The 22,925-nt window shown below is 41.9% G+C and overlaps 1 protein-coding gene across 8 annotated transcripts in view; it reads right to left on the bottom strand.

Moving 5' to 3' along the window:
- Positions 1–8,012, bottom strand: part of lats2 (large tumor suppressor kinase 2) — a 97,425-nt gene extending 89,413 nt beyond the window's left edge. The window contains exons 1-3 of one of the 8 annotated variants that reach the window (XM_041199326.1): positions 7,719–8,012; positions 7,186–7,460; positions 3,431–3,528 (exon numbers count right to left, since the gene is read on the bottom strand). The gene's annotated coding sequence lies outside the window, so the exon portion shown is untranslated. The remainder of the gene's footprint in view (positions 1–3,430; positions 3,529–7,185; positions 7,461–7,718) is intronic. The other 7 variants (XM_041199332.1, XM_041199329.1, XM_041199334.1 and 4 more) reach the window with 7 other exon arrangements.
- Between the last annotated feature and the right edge of the window lie 14,913 nt (positions 8,013–22,925).

The following is a 22,925-nucleotide window of genomic DNA, read 5'->3' as shown; positions in this document are numbered from 1 at the left end:
ATAGAGAATATATCAGGAGATAATGAGGGCATGTAAAAAAGGCAGTACATTAATCATGGGTGACTTTAATCTTCATGTAGATTAGGAAAATCAAATAGGCAGAGGTAGCCACCAGCAAGAATTCATAGAGTGTATTCGGGACAGTTTCCTAGAACAATATATCATGAATCCAACCAGGAATCAGGCTATTTTGGATCTGGTAATGTGTAATGAAGCAGGTTTAATAAATGATCTCAGAGTAAAAGATCCCCTAGGAATAGGAAACATTGACCATAACATGGTAGAATTTAGCATTCAGTTTGAGAGTGAGAAACTTGGGTCGGAAACAACTGTGCTTATCTTAAATAAGGGTAATTAAAAAGGAATGAGGGCAGAGTTGGCTGGAGTGGACTGGAAAAGGAGTCTAGCGGAAAAGGCGGTTGATGAACAATGGCAGGCATTTCAGAAAATAGTTCATGACTCACAACAAAGATATATCCCAGTGGGGAAGAAGCTAGGAAGGGGATAAAGCAATCATGGCTAACCAAGGAAGTTAAGGATAGCATTAAATTGAAAGTAATTAACTGAGCTACCTGTCCAACCTTAAGGTTGGCAGGCAGGTGAAGAGCCCAGGCAGCCTTTGCCTTTATCATGAAACCTCATCCAAGGGCGGATGAGGTTTCATGAAGTGTTTATAAATTGAATAAAACTTTTTATTACTGTTCATTGACCTGTCCCAGCTCATGTGACACTGTCACATGAGGGGACATGTCTTAAAGTATTTTTCTCTGACAATCACACAAAGTGGCAAATTAATGGTAAATCAGAGGATTAAGAAAATTTTAAAAACCAACAAAAGATGACAAAAAAGATAGAGGGAGAAAATAAACTTTGAGGGCAAACTGGCAAGTAATACAAAAATGGACAGCAAGAGCTTATTTAAATATATAAAAAGGAAGACAGAGGCCAAAATGAACCTAGGCCCCTTAGAAAATGAGGCTGGGGAAATAATAATGGGGAACCAGGAAATGGCAGAGGAGTTGAATAAATACTTTGCATCAGTCTTCACGGTAGAAGACACTAAAAGCATTCCAAAACTACTAAATAATCAAGAGGCAAAGGCCGGGGGGCGGGGGTGGAAATAAATACAATAAATATCACTAGAGAAGAAGTACTAGGGAAACTAATGGGGCCAAAGGCCGATAAGTCCCCTGGATCTGATGGGTTGCATCCTAGGATATTAAAGGAAATAGCTACAGAGATAGTGGATGCACTGGTAGTAACCTTTCACTTAGGGCCAGAATCTTCGGTCGGCTTGCAGGGGCGTGCCCCGCTCACCGACACATAAAATGACGCGCAGTGACATCAGGTGTGTCCCGATGTCACTGCGCGTCATTCAGATCTTCAATTCGAAGGGCCTGCCAAACTGTTAAAGGCCTATTAAGGCCATTTAAAAACTAATTAAAGTAATTAACTGAGCTACCTGTCCAACCTTAAGGTTGGCAGGCAGGTGAAGAGCCCAGGCAGCCTTTGCCTTTATCATGAAACCTCATCCAAGGGCGGATGAGGTTTCATGAAGTGTTTATAAATTGAATAAAACTTTTTATTACTGTTCATTGACCTGTCCCAGCTCATGTGACACTGTCACATGAGGGGACATGTCTTAAAGTATTTTTCTCTGACAATCAAACTAATCTCCCTGAGGCAGCTGTGTGTGTCAAGGAGATTTTGGCGCTCTTTCGAGCGCATGTGCGAAAGAGTGCAGGCCCCGTGTCAGCCTACTCTCCCCGTCCGCACAGGGAACGCACAGCGCTTCTGGGTACGTGTCACGCTTGGCAGGCCTTAATTGGCCCGCCCATGTAAAATGGCGGTGCACAGCCCATCATGGGCAGTGATCAGCTGTGCGCTGGCCCACACTCACTCAGCAACCCCAACAGGGAGAAAATTTTCCCCTTGATTTTGAAGAAGTCCCAGAGGATTGGAAAACTGCCAATGTAACACCCTTATTCAAAAAGGGAGGGAGACAAAACAGGTAACTATAGGCCAGTTAGCTTAACATCTGTCATTGGGAAAATGTTAGGGTCTATTGTAAAGTATGTAATAGCAGAGCTTTTAGAAATGCATAATGCAAACAAGCAGAGTCAGCATGGCTTCATGAAGGGGAAATCATGTCTGACAAATTTATTAGAATTCTTTGAGGTGGTAATAAGCAGGATAGATAAAGGAGAACCAGTAGATGTAATATATTTGGATTTTCAAAAGGCATTCAATAAAGTACTGCATATAAGACTACTTAATAAAGGTAAGAGCTCATGGTGTTGGAGGTAGTATATTATCATAAAGGATTGGCTAACTAATAGACAGAGAGTTGGGATAAGGTGGGCATTTTCAGGATGGCAACCTGTAACTAGTGGAGTGCCACAGGGATCAGTGATGGGGTCACAATTATTCACAATTAATGACTTGGATAAAGAAAGTGAATGTACTATCGCCAAGTTTGTGGATGACACAAAAATGGGTGGGAAGGCAAGCGGTGAAAATGACACAGAGAGTCTACAGAGGGATACAGACAGGTTAAGTGAGTGGACAAGAACTTGGCAGATGGAATATAATGTGGGAAAATGTAAGGTTATGCACTTCAGCAGGAAGAGTAGAGGAACTGAATATTATTTAAATGGAGAAAGACTGCAGAAAGCTGCAGCACAGGCGGATTTGAGGGTCCTCGAGCATGAATCACAAAAAGCTAGCATACAAGTTCAGCAGGTAATAGGGAAAGCAATGGAATGTGCCCTTTATTTCAATGGGAATGGAGTATAAAAATAGGGAAGTCTTGCTAAAACCATACAAGGCATTAGTTAGATCACACCTAGAATACTGTGAATAGTTTTGGTCACCTTATCTAAGGAAAGATACACTGGCATTAGAGGCAGTCCAGAGAAGGTTCAGTAGGTTGATCCCGGGTATGGAGGGATTTTCTTATGAGGAGAGGTTGAGTAGGTTGAGCCTGTACTCGTTGGAATTTAGAAGAATGAGAGGCGACCTTATTGAAACATATAAGATTCTTGGGGGGCTTGACAGGATAGTTGCAGAAAGGTTGTTTCCACTTGTGGGACAGTCTAGGACCAGAGGCCATAATCCCAGAGTAAAGGGTTGCCCATTTAAGTCACAGATGAGGAGGAATTTGTTCTCTCAAAGGGTAGTGAATCTACAAGGGAATTGTTTACCACAGAAGGCTGTAGAGGCTGGGTCATTAAGTATATTCAAGGTGAGATAGACAGATTTTTAATCAGTCAGGGAATCAAGGGTTATGGGGAAAAGACAGGAAAATGGAATTGAGGATTATCAGACCAGCCATGACTCGATGGGCTGAATGGTCTACTTCTGCCCTTACATCTTATGGTCTTAATCTCTATTTTGCACTGTCTCCTATCATTTGTGAAATTTCTCATACCTGCCTACAGGTTAAGAACAAATGAGATGCTTCAGCTTGGATAGTACTTCATTCATCCTTGAATTCATCAATTTGGCACAGGTCATCTTCCTGTAGAACTGCAATAATTCACCATGAATAGTATTCAAAAAATAGAAACTTAAATGAAGAAATAAATATGTATTTTCCCCATACTTAACCATTTGACTTAATAAGCCAACATAGGGGCGGAGACCACACTGCAAACGTGTCTAATACTCTGCATCTAAACCCCTTCAAAAACACCAAAGTGAGACAGGTTTACTTTGCAGGGTGAAGTACATCTGTACCTTCCATTCCCAACATTTTGTTGTCATTCTAATAGATCATACTGTCTCTGGAAAGTCATCAGGTTTCTATCTGACTGGGGTCATGCATATACTGGGCACTAATTTGTTATCCTTCTTTATTTCTATATTTCTTAATTTACTAACATGTTATTTTGGCTGCTGTATATTAATAAAATATGTATTTCTGTAAGTACAGGACTGTTTCCTTTGGGTAGCTAAGATTCTCTTTTTAAAATTAAGACAGGAGTCCTGAGGAATGTGCCATTATTTGCAGGGTAAAGAAGCAGAAGGTAGTCTAACTTCCCCACTATTCAACAACTGCCAGATATACAGTTCTGTGAATGGGAAGCAGGGATGAGAAATACTTGTTCTGAGCTAGAGCGGACAATGTCGGTTATTTCCTTCCTCTGAAGTGGCCACACCACAAAAGAATAAAACTCACCATAATCAAAAGTGCCAGATTCTACTATCAGGAAATGCAAGATCTTGAACTTTTGCCCTCTGGATTGCAATGTGAATACTTCTACTAACAGCATACCAAAAGGAACCTTACAAATTACAATTACAGAAAGACTCCACAAAAAAACCCAATAACTACCGCATCCAGATAAATAATACCATAATGGCAGAAAGAAAGGATTATAGCTTAATATTTTAGTCAGTAGTTGACAATTATCTTACAGGTTTGTGTAAAGATAAAACAACAACCTGATGAGGGCCATTCAATAGAATGCTCCACTGAAGTACACAAAGCAGTCAGTTTTAAATTTTTCTGGTCGGTAGCTGTGTAGCTAGAATACAGATTTGAAAATAATTGGCAGTTTATTTTATTAATATTTGATTAATAAAAGTGAAACAATATTTATATTTTTGCATGTTCATTTCACTATAGGCACTGTGTAGAAAAAATGTACGCTGTGCATTTTATCACAAGCTTAGGCAAGTTATAGCATTATTATTTTCATTTCTTTTGCCTTTAACCCTGAATGGAACTGTTTAGTAGTGTCAATCAAGAGGGTGATAACTTGCAAAGACTTGAACAGGAAAACAAAACAATTTGTTAAACTTATAAAGTAATTAAAAGTATTTACATTTCGTGAGATAATAAGTGCACCTGCCTGCTAATTACTTTCAGACATTGGTATACATTTTATTGTATAACTTGATTATAGTTTTTAATACATTTTTTCATGAAGCTGCAATACCTCTAACATACTTTACTCACAAATAAATCATAAGAGTTACACAATATTTTTAAAACATCTAATTTTTGGAAGAATTCAAAGATTTAATAAATGTCATAGTAGTAGTCACTTTTAATTGTCTCTATCAAAATTCAAACATGTTGACAAAATTGCCTTCATATGGTTTTGTTGCACTATTCCCTCTTTAATTTATAATTGCATACATAATACACAAAATAACCTCTCTCCTGAAAGACAAGCATTATATCAACAAATACAAACATATATGTTAAGGCATTGATGAATAACTGTTATATTTTCCTCCCGTTTTTCCCACAACTTTTTTACTAAAGCTCCCCATACACTATGACTGCTCAGTAGCTGTAGTAGCAATCACCCTATGATAGGATGGATAAGCGCAAGAATTTTGCATCTAAATCACCAAAAAAATCAGCAGGAGATACTGATGCCCTGTCTTGACTGCTAGAACAGTATTAGCTACCCATTAGAAAACACTGCCATAACACTGCAAAGCATAACAGAAATAACTTGCTAATAAGTCAACAAATAGAAAAAATATAAAAGTCTCCATATACTGTTCTTGGGAGCTTTATATGACAGTATCCAGCCCAGTGGACATTTGATGAACTTGTAGACCCCAGGATTTGTAGACCCCAGTTTGAGAACATGAATTCTATAGGAATCTAGTAACTAAATAGAAATAGCTAATTAAACCTACATAGATTGTAGTTATTAGATTATCAAATCAAGCATCACAATCATTTTAAAACCAAATCAAACAATTTTTCATCATCTTAGATGCAAATTAATGAAAACCATGTCAACTGACATCTTAAATAAGTAAACAACACCATCTATACCAATGCGGATGTTAGTACCATATTTAATATATGGAATGACCATCAAAACTCTCATATATGCGTTGCGTCATTATTGTTTCTGTCACAGCAACGTGCAAACACATTACAAATCACCATTATCTTAACCTACTGTACTCATTACCTGTGATGTGCTCAACAACACTAAATTAAATCACTACCTTTTTTAAAAAAACACAATGACTATTAACCATCCATATGCATTTTTAAATAAATTATAGCATCGATAATACGAAGATTACATATCAAATAAGTGTCATTAGTTTAATAATGTACAATCCCACGATGTTTATATAAGTTGTTCTGCGTTATAAATGTCTCAGAAATGTCCATCAATATTCAGAGGGAAAATAGAAACATAACGGGGGCTTTACCCTGCAGTTGAAATATAAATAAAATAGAATGCGTGTTTTCCTAAGTACAAAGTAATCGCTATCAATAATGCTGCTTTGTGATTTTTCAAGACAACAGGAAGACAGCAATCAAAATGGCATTCAGTTAAATTCTGCTTTATCTTGGGTGTATAGGGAAAGGTTAATCTGTTTTTAAAATGCCAAAACATCGGCTCGCAGAAATATATAACATCATTTTGGATTACAGCGTGTTTGCAGATTGTTACGACGAAAAACTAATTATACATAATATATACATTAAATGTTTTGACCGTCTTTATAATATGTATCGAATGCAGCACTAGCCTCTACATTAGTGTTATTCGCGGCATTTAATCAATGAGAAGCTAAAGTTAAAAAACAAAACAATAAATAGAGGGATTGAAAAAGAATCGATAATGTCAAACCACCTTTTCCAACAATATTTTGACTCTACTGAAATATTAATCCACCCCTTTTGGTTGCAGTCTCTTAGATCAACACCAAAAATATGCTAGGTGGGATTTAAAATATTTCAATCGGAAATGTACACGGTCGGATATTTTAAGAGAGTCGGGAAGGCAATTTAAGCCCCTCTAAACTTTGCACAACAGTATATACCTAACCCAACCACCAGAATTATCGATGACAGACTTCCGAAAGCATGCAAGTTCCAGCGCTGACTATTTTGCGGCCCTGATTCAGCAGACATTGTCGGCTACCCCAAGCTGTCATCGTAGAGTCTTCTGGCCGGCTTCGAAAAAAGTGTTCGGAGATCGCTACCGTCTGGGAAGGAAATCAAAGGGCGACAGACGGACCCTCCGAAAGTCTGATCCATCCTCGAACTGACTGGGGGCCCGGAGAAAGTTTGTGAAAGATTCATTACGTCGCTGAGGCTCCAGTTTAAAAAGAAACTTTGCTTCAAGTTAGTGGAGAGAACCTTTAAAAAAAAATTAGGTGACAGCACAAGAAGGAATTAAATTAATACGTTACCACTGCCATCGAGGAAATCTCTCTCTCTCTCGTTAACTGTACCTTAAAACACAAAAGTCTGCCGAGAAATTTGTCCCCGAATTAATGGAGTAAGTGATGGCAGTTTCTGAACCGCTGGAGTTTCTCTCTCTCTCTCTCTTTGCGCTAAGTTATGCGGATCAGAGCCAATAGAAGGCAACTCGTACGGAGAAACCGCATTCCACAACAGGGAGAAAATATATTTCAATCTGCCAGCATCAAAAATGTTCTCATTAATCGACCACCCGTAAATGTCACTGTAAAGTCATATTATAGACCTGGTCAGTCTCCAACAATAATTCAGATAAATTATTAATAAGCATCACAGTGCAATGATATTCTAGGAAGATAAAACACAATGGCTCGTCTCATAGAACAGCTCCAGTTTTCAAAAGTAACAATTATTTAAAACAATCTAGACCAAGAAATTTTATAGATAATCTATATATGTTAAACACAGCAATACAATACAACTGTTGAAAGATGCATGGTGAGTCTTTTAAGTTTTTCCTTACTTGACAATGTCGTTGGGTTGGTTTTTTCGGTCAAGTTATGAGGCTTTATTTATTTCCTTCAATGTTTTGTCCAGTTTTTTTTTGCAGCCTCTACCAGGATTCCAGGTCTTGATCAGACTCTATTTTCTCCTCACTGCTTCCCCCACGCCTCAGAATGTGGGCGGGGTTTGCAACGCTCCTGATTGACAGCGGCGCGCCGCATTGTTTTCATTCCATTCGGATCACGTGGCCGCGGGCGTTCGCGTCGCTGCGCTGGCATTCCAGGAGGGGCGGGGCCTCGAGAGATTTTCTCTGTGCTGGGGACAGGCCAGTTCACACCTAACATTACCCTGGCTCTGCAGCAACACCTGCATTCAAAACAAAGTAAAAGACTTTGTGGCGGAATAAGAATGCTCAATGCGCAACAGCATTCGGGACAAAATAGGACCTTGATAATTGATGGAGCCACGCAGAACAGAAGGAGGCCATTCGACCTTCACTGCTAGTGCCGGCTCTTTGAAAGAGTCATCTGATTGGCTCTGCTCTCCTGATCTTTCCCCATTTTGCCTTTTCAAGTATTTATTCAATTCCCTTTTGAAATTTACCATTGATTCAGCTTTCACCAACATATAAATGGCTGATCCAACAGAATAGTTCCTGTAAAAACTCAGCAGGTCTGGCAGCATCGGCGGAGAAGAAAAGAGTTGACTTTCAAGTCCTCATGACTCTTCAACATAACTAGGTGAATCCAAGGAAGGGGTGAAATATAAGCTGGTTTAAGGTGTGTGTGGGGTGGGGGGGGGGTGTGGTTATAGGGACAAACAAGCAGTGATAGAAGCAGATCATCAAAAGATGTCACAGACAAAAGAACACAGGTGTTGAAGTTGGTGAAATTATCTAAACGAATGTGCTAATTAAGAATGGATGGTTGGGGAATTAAGGTATAGCTCTAGTGGGGGTGGGGGGAACATAAAAGATTTAAAAATATTTAAAAATAATGGAAATAGGTGGGAAAAGAAAAATCTATATAATTTATTGGAAAAAATAAAAGGAAAGGGGAAGAAACAGAAAGGGGGTAGGGATGGAGGAGGGAGTTCAAGACCTAAAGTTGTTGAATTCAATATTCAGGCCGGAAGGCTGTAAAGTGCCTAGTCGGAAGATGAGGTGCTGTTCCTCCAGTTTGCATTGGGCTTCACTGGAGCAAGCCAAGGACAGACATGTGGGCAAGAGAGCAGGGTGGAGTGTTAAAATGGCAAGCGACAGGGAGGTTTGGGTCATTCTTGCGGACAGACCGCAGGTGTTCTGCAAAGCGGTCACCCAGTTTACGTTTGGTCTCTCCAATGTAGAGGAGACTGAATTGGGAGCAACGAATACAGTAGACTAAGTTAGGGGAAATGCAAGTGAAATGCTGCTTCACTTGAAAGGAGTGTTTGGGCCCTTGGACGGTGAGGAGAGAGGAAATGAAGGGGCAGGTGTTACATCTTTTGCGAGGGCATGGGGAGGTGCCATAGGTGGGGGTTGAGGAGTAGGGGGTGATGGAGGAGTGGACCAGGGTGTCCCGGAAGGAACAATCCCCCCGGAATGCCAACGGGGGGGGGGGGGGGGGGGTGGTGGTGAAGGGAAGATGTGTTTGGTGGTGGCATCATGCTGGAGTTGGCAGAAATGGCGGAGGATGATCCTTTGAATGCGGAGGCTGGTGGGGTGATAAGTGAGGACAAGGGGGACCCTATCATGTTTCTGGGAGGGAGGAGAAGGCGTGAGGGCAGATGCGCGGGAGATGGGCCGGACTCGGTTGAGGGCCCTGTCAACGACCGTGGGTGGAAATCCTCAGTTAAGGAAGAAGGAGGACATGTCAGAGGAACTGTTTTTGAAGGTAGCATCATCGGAACAGATGCGATGGAGGCGAAGGAACTGAGAGAATGGGATGGAGTCCTTACAGGAAGCGGGTGTGAGGAGCTGTAGTCGAGGTAGCTGTGGGAGTCAGTAGGTTTGTAATGGATATTGGTGGACAGCCTATCACCAGAGATTGAGACAGAGAGGTCAAGGAAAGATTGTTTTGGATTTCCAGCATCCGCAGTTTTTTATTTTTATCAGAATAGTTCCTGTGTTCAATAGTAACTTCATTTAAAACATGCAGGCCAATAAATGTTATATATAATATATTTCAGATCATACCAATTTACTGCATTAAAAATTATCATAATCTCTTGATATATCCCATAGTTACCTATTCTGCCAATGCAAATAGGTTCTCCTTACTTATCCCATCAAAATCCTTAACACTGCTCAAAGAATAACAGTCCCGGCTTCTCTAGTCAGTCTATCTAAATAACAAGCCTCTCAGCCCTGGTATCATGCTATTAATTAATTAATTATCAATTGTTATTTTAGTGTTAGCATTCTAATAAATTGCTTCTGCACCTGCTCCAAGGCTTTTTACATCCTTCTTAATGTGAGGTGGGCACAATGCTCCAGCTGAGGTCCAACCAGTGAATTACGAACATATATACAAACATATGAATTAGGAGCAGCAGTAGAACATTCGTTCCCTCGAGCCTTTGATCAGATCATGGCTGATCTGATTATGCTACTTTCCTGTCTACCTGACTCCCTTGTCAGTCAAGAATCTATCTAACAGCCTTTAAAATATTCAATGACTCTGCCTCCACTGCTCTCAGGGGAAGAGAATTGCATAGACTAAGACCCACTGAAAAAAAAATTCCTCCTCATTTTCCCTTATTTTTAAACTGTGTTCCCTAGTTCCAGTCTCTCCCACAAGGGAAACATCCTTTCAGCATCCGCCTTATCAAGCCCTCCCGTATCTTCTTGTTTCAATAAGATCATCTCTCGTTCTTCTAAACTCCAAATGGATACAGGCCCAACCTGCCCAACCTGTCACCTTAAGACAACCCCTTCATCCCAGGAATCAGTTGAGTGAACCTTCACTGAACTGCTTCTAACACAATTATATCCTTCCTTAAATAAGGAGACCAAAACTTAAAACAGTACTCTAGATGTGGTCTCACCAATGCCCTGTAAAACTGTAGTGAAGCATCCCTGCTTTTATATTCCACTCTTTTTGCTATAAATGATGACATTCCATTTGTCTTCTTAATCACTTGCTGTACCTGCATACTAACTTTTTGTGATTCTTGTACCAAGACACCCAGATCCCTCTGTACCTCAGAGTTCTGCAATCTTTCTTCATTTAAATAATATACTGCTTTTCTATTCTTCCAGCCAAAGTGGACAAGTCCACATTTTCCCACATTATACTCGATCTGCCAAATTTTTGCCCACTCACTTAACCCATCTATATCCCTTTTTTAGACTCCTTATGCCCTCTTAGCTATCCTTGTATGATTAGCATAGTTAGCAACCATTTGGTTGGTTTATCCAAGTTATTGATCTGTATTGTAAATAATTGAGGCCCTAGCTCTGATCCCTATGGCAATCCACTAGTTAAATCTTCCCAACCTGAAAATGACCCTTTATCCATACTCTCTGTTTCCTGTTAGCTAATCAATCCTCTATCGTTACTAATATGATACCCTCTACACCAGGAGCTGTTACTTTGTGTACAGTAGTAACCTTTGATGTGGCACCTTGTCAAATGCCTTCTGGAAATTCAAGTACACCATATCTACAGGTTCCCTTTTATCCATGTTGCTTGCCAGTTCCTCAAAGAATTCTAACAAGTTAGTCAAACACGGATTCCCTTTCACAAAACCATTTTGACTCTGCCTGATTGCGTTCAGATTTTCTAAGTTCCCTGCTATAACCTCCTTAATAATAAATTCCAGCATTTTCCCTATGACAAACATTAGATCAACTAGCCTGTAATTTCTTCCTTTCTGGCTCCCTCTTACCTTGAATAGAGGAGTAATATTTGTCATTTTCCAATCTGCTGGGACTTTTCCAAAATCTAATGAATTTTGGAAAATTAAAACTATGTATCTACTTTCTCAGTAGATCCTAGGATGAAGTTCATTAAGACCTAAGGACTTGTCAGCCTTTAATTCCAATAATTTTCACAGTACCCTTTTCCTGTTGATTATAGTTGTTTTAAGTTCCTCCCTCCCTTTCATCTCTTGGTTTACATATAGTTCTGGGATGTTATTTGTGCCTTCTGTAGTGAAGACAGACATAAAATATCTGTTCAATGCGTCTGCCATTTCCTTTTTTCCATTATTAATTTCCCCAGACTCACTTTCTAGAGGACCAATGCTCACATTAGTTACTCTTTTCCTTTTTAACTACCTGTAGAATCTCTTACTATCTGTTCTCCTATTTCTAGTTAGTTTTCTCTCACACTTTAATTTTTCCCTCATTGTTTTTCAGTTAATCTTTGCTAGTTTTTATATTCTGTCCAATCTTCTGACTTGCCATTAATCTTTGTGGAATTGTTTGCTTTTTCTTTCATTTTGATACTATCTTTAACTTCCTTAGTTAGCCATGGATGATGCATCCTTCTCCTTGAGTATTTCTATCTCGCTGGAATGTATCTTTGTTGATTGTTATGAAATATCTCCTTAAATGCCTATCACTGCATCTCTACTGACCTATCCCTTAACCTAATTTCCCAGTTCACTTTAGCCAACTCAGGGGTGCCTTCACTATGAGGTCTTGATTAATCCTGTCTCATTGCACATTACCAGATCTAGAATAGTCTGCTCTATGTTGGCTTTAGAATGTGCTGCTCTAAGAAATTGATCTGAAAACACCCAATGCACTCATCTTCCAGACTATCCTTTCTGATTTGTCTAATTTGTATGTAGATTAAAATCACCCATGATTATTGCAGTACCTTTCCATAAGCCCCCATTATTTCTTCCTGTGTACTCCGTCTTACCATGTAGTTACTGTTAGGGGACCTACAAGCTACTCCCACAAGTGACTTCTTACTTTTGCTATTTCTTATCTCTACTCAAACTGATTCTACATCTTGATATTTAGAATTAAGGTCATCTCTCACTATTATACTAATGTCATCCTTAATTAACAGAGCCACCCCACCATCTTTTCCTCGTTTCCTGCCCTTGCAAAATGTTATGCACCTTGAATATTCAGGTCCCATACTTTGTTAACTTACAGCCATGTCTCTGTAATGGCTATCAGGTCATGCATACTTATTTCTATCTGAGCTGACAATTCATCCGTTTTATTATGAATGCTACATGCATTCAGATACAGAGCCTTCAATTCTGTCTTTTTATTATTTTGACAACCCCTAGCCTTACCAGCTGGCACATTCTTAGGTTTGTACCCTCTGTCTCTTCCAGCCATATTCTGATCATTACTCTTATTGCTACCTTGCTCTCTTATCTTGTTCTCTCCCTTTAATTTATCACACCTTCCCTCACTTGATCCCTCTCCCCCATTTAAAGCCCCTTCTAAAGTTTAAAGCCCTCTCTACTGCCCTAGTTATATGACTTGCCAGGACACCGGTCCCAGCACGGTTCGGATGAAGGCTGTCCCAACTGTACAACCCCCATTTTCCCCAGTACTGGTACAGTGCCCCATGAATCAGAACCCATTTCTCCCACAACAAACTTTGAGCCACACATTCAACTCTCTGATCTTAGTTACCCCACATCATTCACTCATGGCACAGGTAATAATCCAGAGATTATTATTAAACAGTCTCTGTATTATTACCCTTGAGGCTCTGCTTTTTAATTTAGCCCATTGCTGCTCATATTTCCTAAGCAGAGTGTCTTTCCTAATCCTATCTATGTTGGTGGTACCTACAAGAACCACGACAACTGGACCCTGCCCCTCCCACTGCAAATTCCACTCCAACCTGGACTGGCAACACAGCCTTCTGGACTCTTGCTGTCAGCTACCGAAAACCATATCTATCTGCTGACTATACTGTCCTATACTACCACTACATTCCTGCTAACTCCCTCTGCTTGAATGGCTTCCCGTACCACAGCACAATTGTTTGTTTGCTCATCCCCCCCGTAAGCTCTGCTTTCATCCACACAAGCCGCAAGAACCTCAGACCTGTTAGACAATTGCAAAGGCTGAGCCTTCCCCGTTTCTACCTTCTCGATCCCCATACCTGCCTCACTCGCAGTCAAACCCTCCTGTCCCTGACCATGGACTAAATCAGAAGACTCTAGCCTAAGGAGTGTGACTGCCTCCTGGAACAAAGTGTCCAGGTAACTTTCTCTCTCCCTGATGCATCACTGTGTCTGAAGCTCAAACGGCAGCTCATTAACTCTGAGCCAAAGTTCCTCGAGCTGCAGACACTTACTGCAGGTATATTTGTCTTTGATCACACTGGAGTCTACAAGCTCCCACATTTGCAGCTGCAAAACATCACCTGCCCTGTTGCCTTCATAGTGTTTAAATTAATTATTAATTCTAAAAAGTGAAGTATAAAAGTTTAGCACAACTTAATTATTTTTGTATAGTCTTCTACTTATATCGCCCATGATCCTGTATGCTTTTTTAACTGCCTATCCACATATTAATAGAGCTGATTAAGAAATTTGCAGATGATACAAAAATTGGCCACGTGGCTGATAGTAAGGAAGAAAGCCGTAGACCACATGAAAATATCATTGGACTGGTAAGGTCGGAAGAAAAGTGGCAAATGGAATTCAATCTGCAAAAGTGTGAGATAATGCATTTCAGGTGGACAAACAAGGCAAGGGAATTCACAATGGCCAGGATTTTGGTGAGACCGGAAATTTCCACACAAAGTCAATGGACATTTGGCTGCCTCTCCGAGTTTTCCTTCCCGTCGGCGACATGTCCCGCCCTCCTAGCCAATAAACTATAGGAATCTGAGAAATATAGATGAACAGAGAAATTTTGGTGCATGTCCACAGATCCCTGAAGGTATCAGTAGATATATGGTGGTTAAGAAGGCATATGGGATTGCTTCTTTTATTAGCTGAGGCCTAGAGAATAAGAACAAGAAGGTTATGTTACAACCATACAGAATGCTAATTAGACTGCAGCTAGAGTACTGCGTACAGTTCTGGTCATGGTAGTACAGGAAGGATATCACCCTAGAGAGAAGATCTATGAAGATGTTGCCAAAAATTGAAAATTTTAGTAACGAAGACAGATTGAATAGGTTGGGATTGTTTTCTTTGGAACAGAGGAGGGTGAAGAGAAATTTAATTGAGATATACTGTATATAATTATGGGGGGCTTGGATAGAATAGATAGGAAGGATCAATATCGATTAGCAGAGAGGCCAATAACCAGGGGCATAGATTTTAAGTAGTTGGTACAAGGATTAGAGGGGAGTTGAGGTGTAATTTTTTTCACCCAGAGGGTAGTAGTGGTCTGCAACTCATTGTTTGAAAAGGTAGAGGCAGAAATCCTCATCGTATTTTAAAAAGCACACTTGGATATGCCCTTGAGCTACCAAAGCCACAAGGCCATGAACTGAGAGCTGGAAAGCAAAATTAGGCTGGATAGTGCTTTTTCAGCCGGCAGAGCCATGTTGGACTGAATGGCCTCCTGTGCCATATATTTTTCGATGGCAGCTTTTCATGCCGTATCATCCCAAACCCACCGTATTAATTATGCATTCCTGGGAAACATTCCGTTTCCATGGCAGACGGGCTCTCATTCACCTGCCACACCATCACCTCATCGCTTCATCACATGAGGAGCCATATTTAAAGTGCAGCTGTGCATACACCTGTCAGTGCTTCCAGCCCACAACTGCTGCACAGAAGACATGGCCCTGAAAGGCAAGAAGACTGCAGCCACCCAGGTTCAATGACACAGCTCTCAAGCACCTTTTGGATGCAGTGGAGGCTCACTATGATGTCCTCTATCCCCACTCTGGCCACAGGATGGGCAGCAACATCACTAATCTGGCTTGGGAGGTGATGACAGTGGTGGTCAACGCCAATGCCCTGCAAAAGAGGACAGCCACCCATTGCCACAAGAGGATGAATGATCTCCTCTGTTCCACCAGGGTAAGTCACTTTTCCCATTACTCTCAACTCACACACTCTCAAACCCATGACATATCTACCGGGCTCTTGCTCACTCCCATTTCAAGGGGCATCACCATTCACTCTCGCACACATCTTCATTTTCCTCATCCCATCCATGGCACTACTCACCACCCACATCCAGCTGCCCGGCCAGGATCTGGACCGTTCTGTGTTGACGGTGATGTCTGCGGTGCTCAACAAGTGAGGATCCAGCAGTGCCAAATCTTCCAGACAATCAAGCTGTGAGTAATGTGTCCTGTTCATAGGCCACGGTCATGCACTAATTATCTCTCCTTGCTTTTGCAGGCACATCTGGGAAATTGCCAAGAGACTCCAAAACCCAGGGCCTCCAATCAAGCCCTAAGGGAAGCTCAGAAGATGAACCTGCTGAAACCCTGCATGAAGACCTGTCACAGCGCTCACCCACACCCTCCACTAGCGCAAGACACACAGCTTGATGGGACCCAGCTTTAGAGTAGCCTCGCGATCACAATCTGTACAAGAGTACTGGAATTTTCATGAGGAACTTCATGTAGTAGAAGGAATACTTTTCAAGGGAGAAAAGATCATAATTCCTGCCACACTGAGGAAAGAAATGCTGCAGCACATACATAATAGTCACCTCGGCATAGAAACATGCAGGAGAAGAGCTCGGCGTGTAATGTATTGTCCTCGAATTGGAGCACAAGTTAGTGAAGTGGTGAACACTGGTGCAGTGTGCCAAAAGTCCAGTAAATTACAACAAAAAGAACCACTTCAACCACATAGGATTCCAGAGAGGCCCTGGCAGAAAATTGGAGCGGACTTGTTCGCACTTAACAACAGTGAGTACCGACTAGAGTAGATTATTGCTCAAAGTATTTTGAATCTGTGCTGCTGAGAAATGATAGTAAGAGCATCACTGTAATAAATCATTTAAAATCAATTTTTGCTCACCACGGTATACCTGAAGTGCTCATTTACACAGGACTGGGAGTTTTGCCACACTACGTCAAGTCCCAAATATCCACGATCCAACGGAATGGTGGGACGTATCGTGCAGACCTTAAAAAACACCTGTCAAAGAAGACAAAGGCAGATGGAAGAGACCCCTCCCTGGCTCTGCTGGATTTCAGGAATACTCCATTAGAGGGCACTGGATCATCTCCAGCACAGCTCCTGATGGGAGACGACTAAGAACTAAGTTTCCAACTGTGCCCTAACTGTTATTTCCACAGCCAGTGAGCTGCAATGTGCAGGACTTGCTCAAACTGAGACAGCCAAAGCAGAAATATTACTTTGATCGAGACACCTGACCTCTGCGTGACCTGAACATGGGAGAGACAGTGAGGATTCAGCATGAAGGGATCTGGAGTCCTACTGTTGTCACAGGAATCACAGGAGAACTAAGGTCTCACATAGTGCAGACTCCAAACGGACAACAGTGCAGGAGAAACCGGAAATCCTTACAGAAAAACAAATGAAATATAACCCTGCTCTGAACCAGAAAGTGTAGTTAAAGATCAAAAACCAGAATGCACCAGTGAAGCAACAGATAACCAGACAAAGTCTGAGAGTCCGGAAAACTATCCAAGGGGTGATAGTGACACAGAGCTGGAGAAGGCCCCTTGTCCTTCAAAATCACCTCTGTCATCATTCAGAACATCCAGTGGAAGAATTGTGAAAAAACCACAGAGATACAGAGATGAGTAAAAGACAAAGCAGACTGATCAAAACAGAGTGAGGAAGAATAGATAACAGACTTTGTGAACTTGAGCTGTATAAAAGTTTTTTTTTAAAAAAAGGGAAATGTCATAATAGTTGATTGTGGTAGTGGACTCCAGTATTAAAAACTATGCTGTACTAGTAAGGGGTTACCTGACCTGGGGGGTTGAAGGTCAGATAGCACATGCTGGAACCTGTCTTGATAGAATTCAGTTAATGGCAGATATGTCTTTATGTTAGGAAAATGTGTTATCAATAAAGTTAGTTCAGCTACAATGTTGATGGCCTGAGTGCATCATTGAAACAAACAAGACAGCTATGATATGACCCTGATCATAGAGCACATGCTAGTTGCCCTCAACCAGACAGGAGTCAGACATTCTCAGAGACTATGTGAAGATCTATGGAGTGTCCTCACTGCATGTCATCATCATCCTTCTGGAATCGAGCGACTATTAGAGCCGCCACTGCGATTCCATGACAGGAGCATTATCACACATGGTGTGTGTGCTGCCATAAGCCAGATTGGAGTCAAATGTACATAGATGCAATGTGAGGACCTATGGTGTCTCCTCACTTCACGTAATCATCATTCTCCACAAATCTATCAGCAATGGGGGCCTCCCGAGCACACCTGCTTCATCTGGTCACTGCAAGGGCTGCTGTCATCTTTGCCTTCAAGGATCTCCTCACCCTCATCACTATCGACGTACTCCTTATCAGAGGACACCTCCAGCTCCTGCATCTCCTCCTCAGCCAGCTCCTCTCTCCATTGTAGCGCTAGGTTGTAAAGGATGCATCAGGCGACGATGATGTGTGACACCCTCTGTGGACTATATTGCAGGGCTCCACCAGACCGGCCCAAGCACCAGAACCTCATTTTCAGCATCCCGATGCTCTGCTCCATCAAGTTGCGAGTTGCAGCATGAGCCTTGTTATACCTTCACTCTGCTGCAGTCTGAGGCCGCCGCATGGCTGTCATCAGCCACATCCTCTGCAGGTAGCCCTTGTCCCCGAGGAGCCATCCTTGCAGCCTCTATGGACCCTGGAAGATGTCGGGGATCTGTGACCCACTGAGAATGTAGGAGTCATGGGCACTCCCTGGAAACCATGCACAGACCTGCAGGATGCATTTGTGGTGGTCGCACACAGCTGCACATTCAGCGGATGGAATCCCTTGCGGTTGACATAGTTGCGGCAGAGATCTGAGCACCACGTGAGTGCAGTCAATGGCACCCTAAACCTGTGGGAAACACAAGATCTGGGCAAATCCAATCGCTCTTGCATCCTGGCTGTCTTAGTTCTGGGGAAAATGCGCAAAATTGTGTGCCCTCACGAAGGTGGCATCCGTGACTTCATGGCTGCATTTGTGGTTGGAGGCTTGTGATATTCCATAGAGGTTACCTATAGAGCCCTGAAATGAGCCACCAGCGTAAACATTGAGCGCTACAGTCACTCACACAGCCACTGGCAGTGGATGCCCTTTATGTCCCCATGACAACAAAGCCTGCAACAGCTGGCAGATGTGACTGACCAGTTCCCTAGGCATGTGCAGTCTTCGGTGACACTGGGACACTAGTTCTTAGTTATCTGCAGGAAAGAAAGGCAGCGTCTAAAGACTGTGGGTCTGGCTAGGTGCTGATCAACGATGGCTTACTGTGGCTCTTCAGCAGCATGTGCAGGAGCCCCAACTGTCCCTTCTTCCTGAGGGTGCTGTTCGTCCCTCTGTCTAGCTTGGCACCTCCATCACACTCTTCTCCAGCGCCTCCACTCTCTGTACATCATGAGGCATACAGCTAGGTCACCAGACTCCATGCTCCTGATGTACTCCTCCTGCAGGATGAAAGAGAGAGACGCATGGTTAGCTTGGGTGTTCCAAGAACCTCTCTTGGTTAAGTCTGAAGGCCTCTTAATGCATCCTGGAGAGTGCTGACACCACTTGGATGGCCAGAGTTTAGTGCGCTGCATGGCTGCCCGATACCCCACCCACCTCCGCCCCACTCCACTTGACCAATTGGTGGCAGTTTTGCCCTATGGGGTGTGAATGCTGTGCTCTCAGCTCAAGTAAAGGCATTCTCCTAATCAACACTGCAAGGCTGCACTGTTAACCTGAACCGTGGGGGAGACTAGTCCAAATCGGAATGATGACATTATAAGGGGCTGTGAACGCCTCCGCCAGTGACTGCTCCACGGCCAGCTTTAGCAAAGTGATTGTAAAACATGTCCAGTCGTCCCAGAAGGAAAAAACAGTTTGGACCAGTTCTCTTATTTCCCAATATTTACTGGTGTTACATTTTAAGGTATACAAGACCAGTTTGGACCAGTATTCTTATTTCCCAATTCTTACTATTTTTCCTTCTGGGGTCCAACTATTCTGCAGTCCACTAAAACGCTCTGTATTTTGCAGTCTGTGCCCAAGGAGTGAAAAGCTCTGGGGCACTTCATGGCACTTTGATGCCTCTGCGTTGCTTGAGTGGGCAGATAAGCGGGAGGCTCAACTCCACGCATATCAATGTGGCTGCGTCTGACCTGTCTCAGCTGCAGAGGAATGTTCACTTTATACAACATTTCCCTAAAGCCTGGCCGCTTCCCACACACACACACACACCCCGCCGCCCCCCCCCACCCCAGCCCTTGCCTCCATCCCCAAGTTGCCTCAACCGCAGGGCAGCTCTTGCCCCCAGGTCTCCAACGCGCCTCAACCTTGAAGTCCAACAGGTGACCATTGCACAACGTTACTGTGTACTCACCTCTGAGTTCCCCACAAAGTGTAACCCGCCAAGTGCATGCCTTATAAATGCTGTTGTGAAACACATGGGCGGATGATCCAGAGTGGGAGGGTGATTCCGGCAGGCTGGCCTTATAATAATATGCAGATATATTACAATGAGGTTCCCGACGTCCGATGGCAGGAAAGGTGGCCTGCCATTGATGGGCTGAGTGGATGATAGCAAACTGGTTTCATGATGTCGTGAAACCGATTTTTGGCCTTCCCGCCATATTGTCCACTCATGCTGCCAAGCATGCCCGATGCCAGCGGTCACAGATGATTCCGCCCTATGTTTCTAACTTTCTCTCCCACCTTCAAAGATATGTGTATGTGGACTGCCAGGTCAGGTCTTTTTAATCCTGCACCTCCTTTAAAAAGCTATAGAAAAGGTAACCTGGAATATTCCTTTAAATTAAACTGCAAGAGGAGAACTAGGGGACACAGTTTTAAACTTGTAATGGATAATTTAGATCTGATATCAGAAAAATCTTCAGGCCAAGAGTGATCAGGGTATAATAAAACAAATGGAAAGGAGAAGAGTAGAGTAATAGTCAAAAACTAGCAGAGACCCCCAAAACATGTGAACAATTAGCATCTTTACTGCAACATTATTTCTTTCAAAGCAGGATTTCTAGTTTCACTAAAGGTTTTCATTGAAGTAAAACTTATCACTCTGGACAAAGCTACATAAACCTTCCGTGTGTGAAAACAAAAAATAAATACAAATTTTGTCAAGTGTATGGCTTTGTGACTTGTTTATTGTCATACAATTAAGAAAGTCTAATTAAGGACTGTTTCTCCTCATTTGAAAAAGCAGGTTTATGTCTGATGGCCTGAATATTTTTATAGAAACAAACATTCCATTTCCTTGAAATCTGCTTGTTATAATTTCAGCATCTATTATCAATGAAAGAAACTTCCTAACTATTAATCTTGTTCCATGATGAAGTCCTTGTTTCGGACTCAGATTTTGTAACAATATTATAACTCCCCCCTTGAGTCTAAGTTTGTGTGGTGGCAGGCCCTTTGGAGTTAGAATGTGCAGGCATTCTGGTGGGTATAGATTGATATCATCTTCTTCATCTAAAGAATGAATGCTGATGTATTTTCTTAAATTCACCTGACAGCTATTCAAAAGAATAATTTTTGAATAATAATTGTATCTAATAATCATCCCCACCATTTTTCTGCATTAACCAATCCTATCATTTCATCTACCCCTCCCATGCCATCCCTCAATGCCACCTTTATTCCATTCCCTACATCCATCCCAAACTATCCCACTCCTGCTCTTGTCATCCCCATCAATCCCATCCCATCCCTCATGGAAATAATCTTTCCAGACAGGGGTAACTTTGCAGTTGGGTCCCCCTTACCTTCCACTGTTCTTGTTCGCCACCAAACATCCATATCACTGCTGTCACCAACCATTAGCAGCTGCAAGTGTGCCATGTGCTCCAGTCCTTCACACACCCCACGTGCCTCTGCAGGTGTCATTCACGGCCCACCAAATAAACCCACCCCTCAAACTGACCAATCAAAATAGTCCAGACAGACAAAAACTCTATTCGAGCATTATTATTACTGTTAGTGTGTTAGGCAATACATATAAAGGGAAAACAAAAATATGTCAAATAATTAAATTATGAAGGAGAAATACAAAATATGTGAGAAAATTATCACAGCAGAAGAACAGGTTAGCGTGTGTGATCCAAATAGTGTTCCTTGTACAAATGCATATAGTGTAAGGAAATATATAAATGAAATACGTATGTTCGTAATTTCAGGTGCAAATTCAACTTAGAGGTTACGACATGGTAATCATTACTGAGACATGGCTACAAGACAATTGAGACTGGGAACTGAAAATACAATGATGATGAGGTCTACAGGAAGGAAAGGGAATCTGGTGGAAGGGAGGGGAGTAGCATTAGTGACTAAGGATGACATTACTTCTATGATATGATACAATGAGAGATAAGCAGGCAGTGGGGGTAATTATGGGTAGAATTATGAAATAGAAAAGGATTTAAAACTGTACTGGGAGTTGCATATAGGGCCTCTGGCAGCAGCTGTGAAGTGGCAGAATGTATTATCCAGAGATTGGACAAGTATGTAGGAAAGGAAGTGTGGTCTTAATGGAGGATTTTAGCTTCCACGAAGGGCGAGATTTTCTGCACCCCCCCACCGCCGGGATCTTCCGGCCCCACCGCAAGTCAATGGGCTTCTGGCTGGGGCACCGCCTCACCTACGGCGGGTCCCACCCGCGATGGGGCCGGAAAATTCCAGCCGAAGATTGGGATAATCAGGCAAGCTCATTTCATAAAGGTTGCAAATTTCTTGAGTTTGTTCATGATAGTTTTCTGTAAGAAAAAATGTTCTAGAACCAACAAGGGGAAGACAATATTAGATTTAACAGTGAGCAATGAACCACCTTCAGTTAACAGCCTAATGATGTGTGAACATTTATATAATAGTAACTGTAAGATGATTGTGTTTGTGAGGGAGAAATGCAAAACAACTTATAAGATTCTAGATTTAGGTAAGGCCAACTTCAGTGGCATGAGACAAACCGTCCACAATAAACTGAGCAAATTTGTTAATGGGTGAAATGACACCAAATCAATGGGAGATATTGAAAAAAGTATTTCAAGTGACTTATAAGTAATATATACCTTTAAAGGCAAGAACTCTTGCCAAAAAAGCCGCAGTGATTAAAGAAGTAAGAGAAACATAAAATTATAAGAAAAAAACATGCAAAAATGCCAAAAATAGCACAGA

The sequence above is a fragment of the Carcharodon carcharias genome, chromosome 11 (assembly GCF_017639515.1).
Source record: "Carcharodon carcharias isolate sCarCar2 chromosome 11, sCarCar2.pri, whole genome shotgun sequence".
Lineage (NCBI taxonomy): Eukaryota > Metazoa > Chordata > Chondrichthyes > Lamniformes > Lamnidae > Carcharodon > Carcharodon carcharias.
Note: the sequence above shows the minus strand (reverse complement) of the source record. Positions and strands in the feature narration are given on the sequence as shown.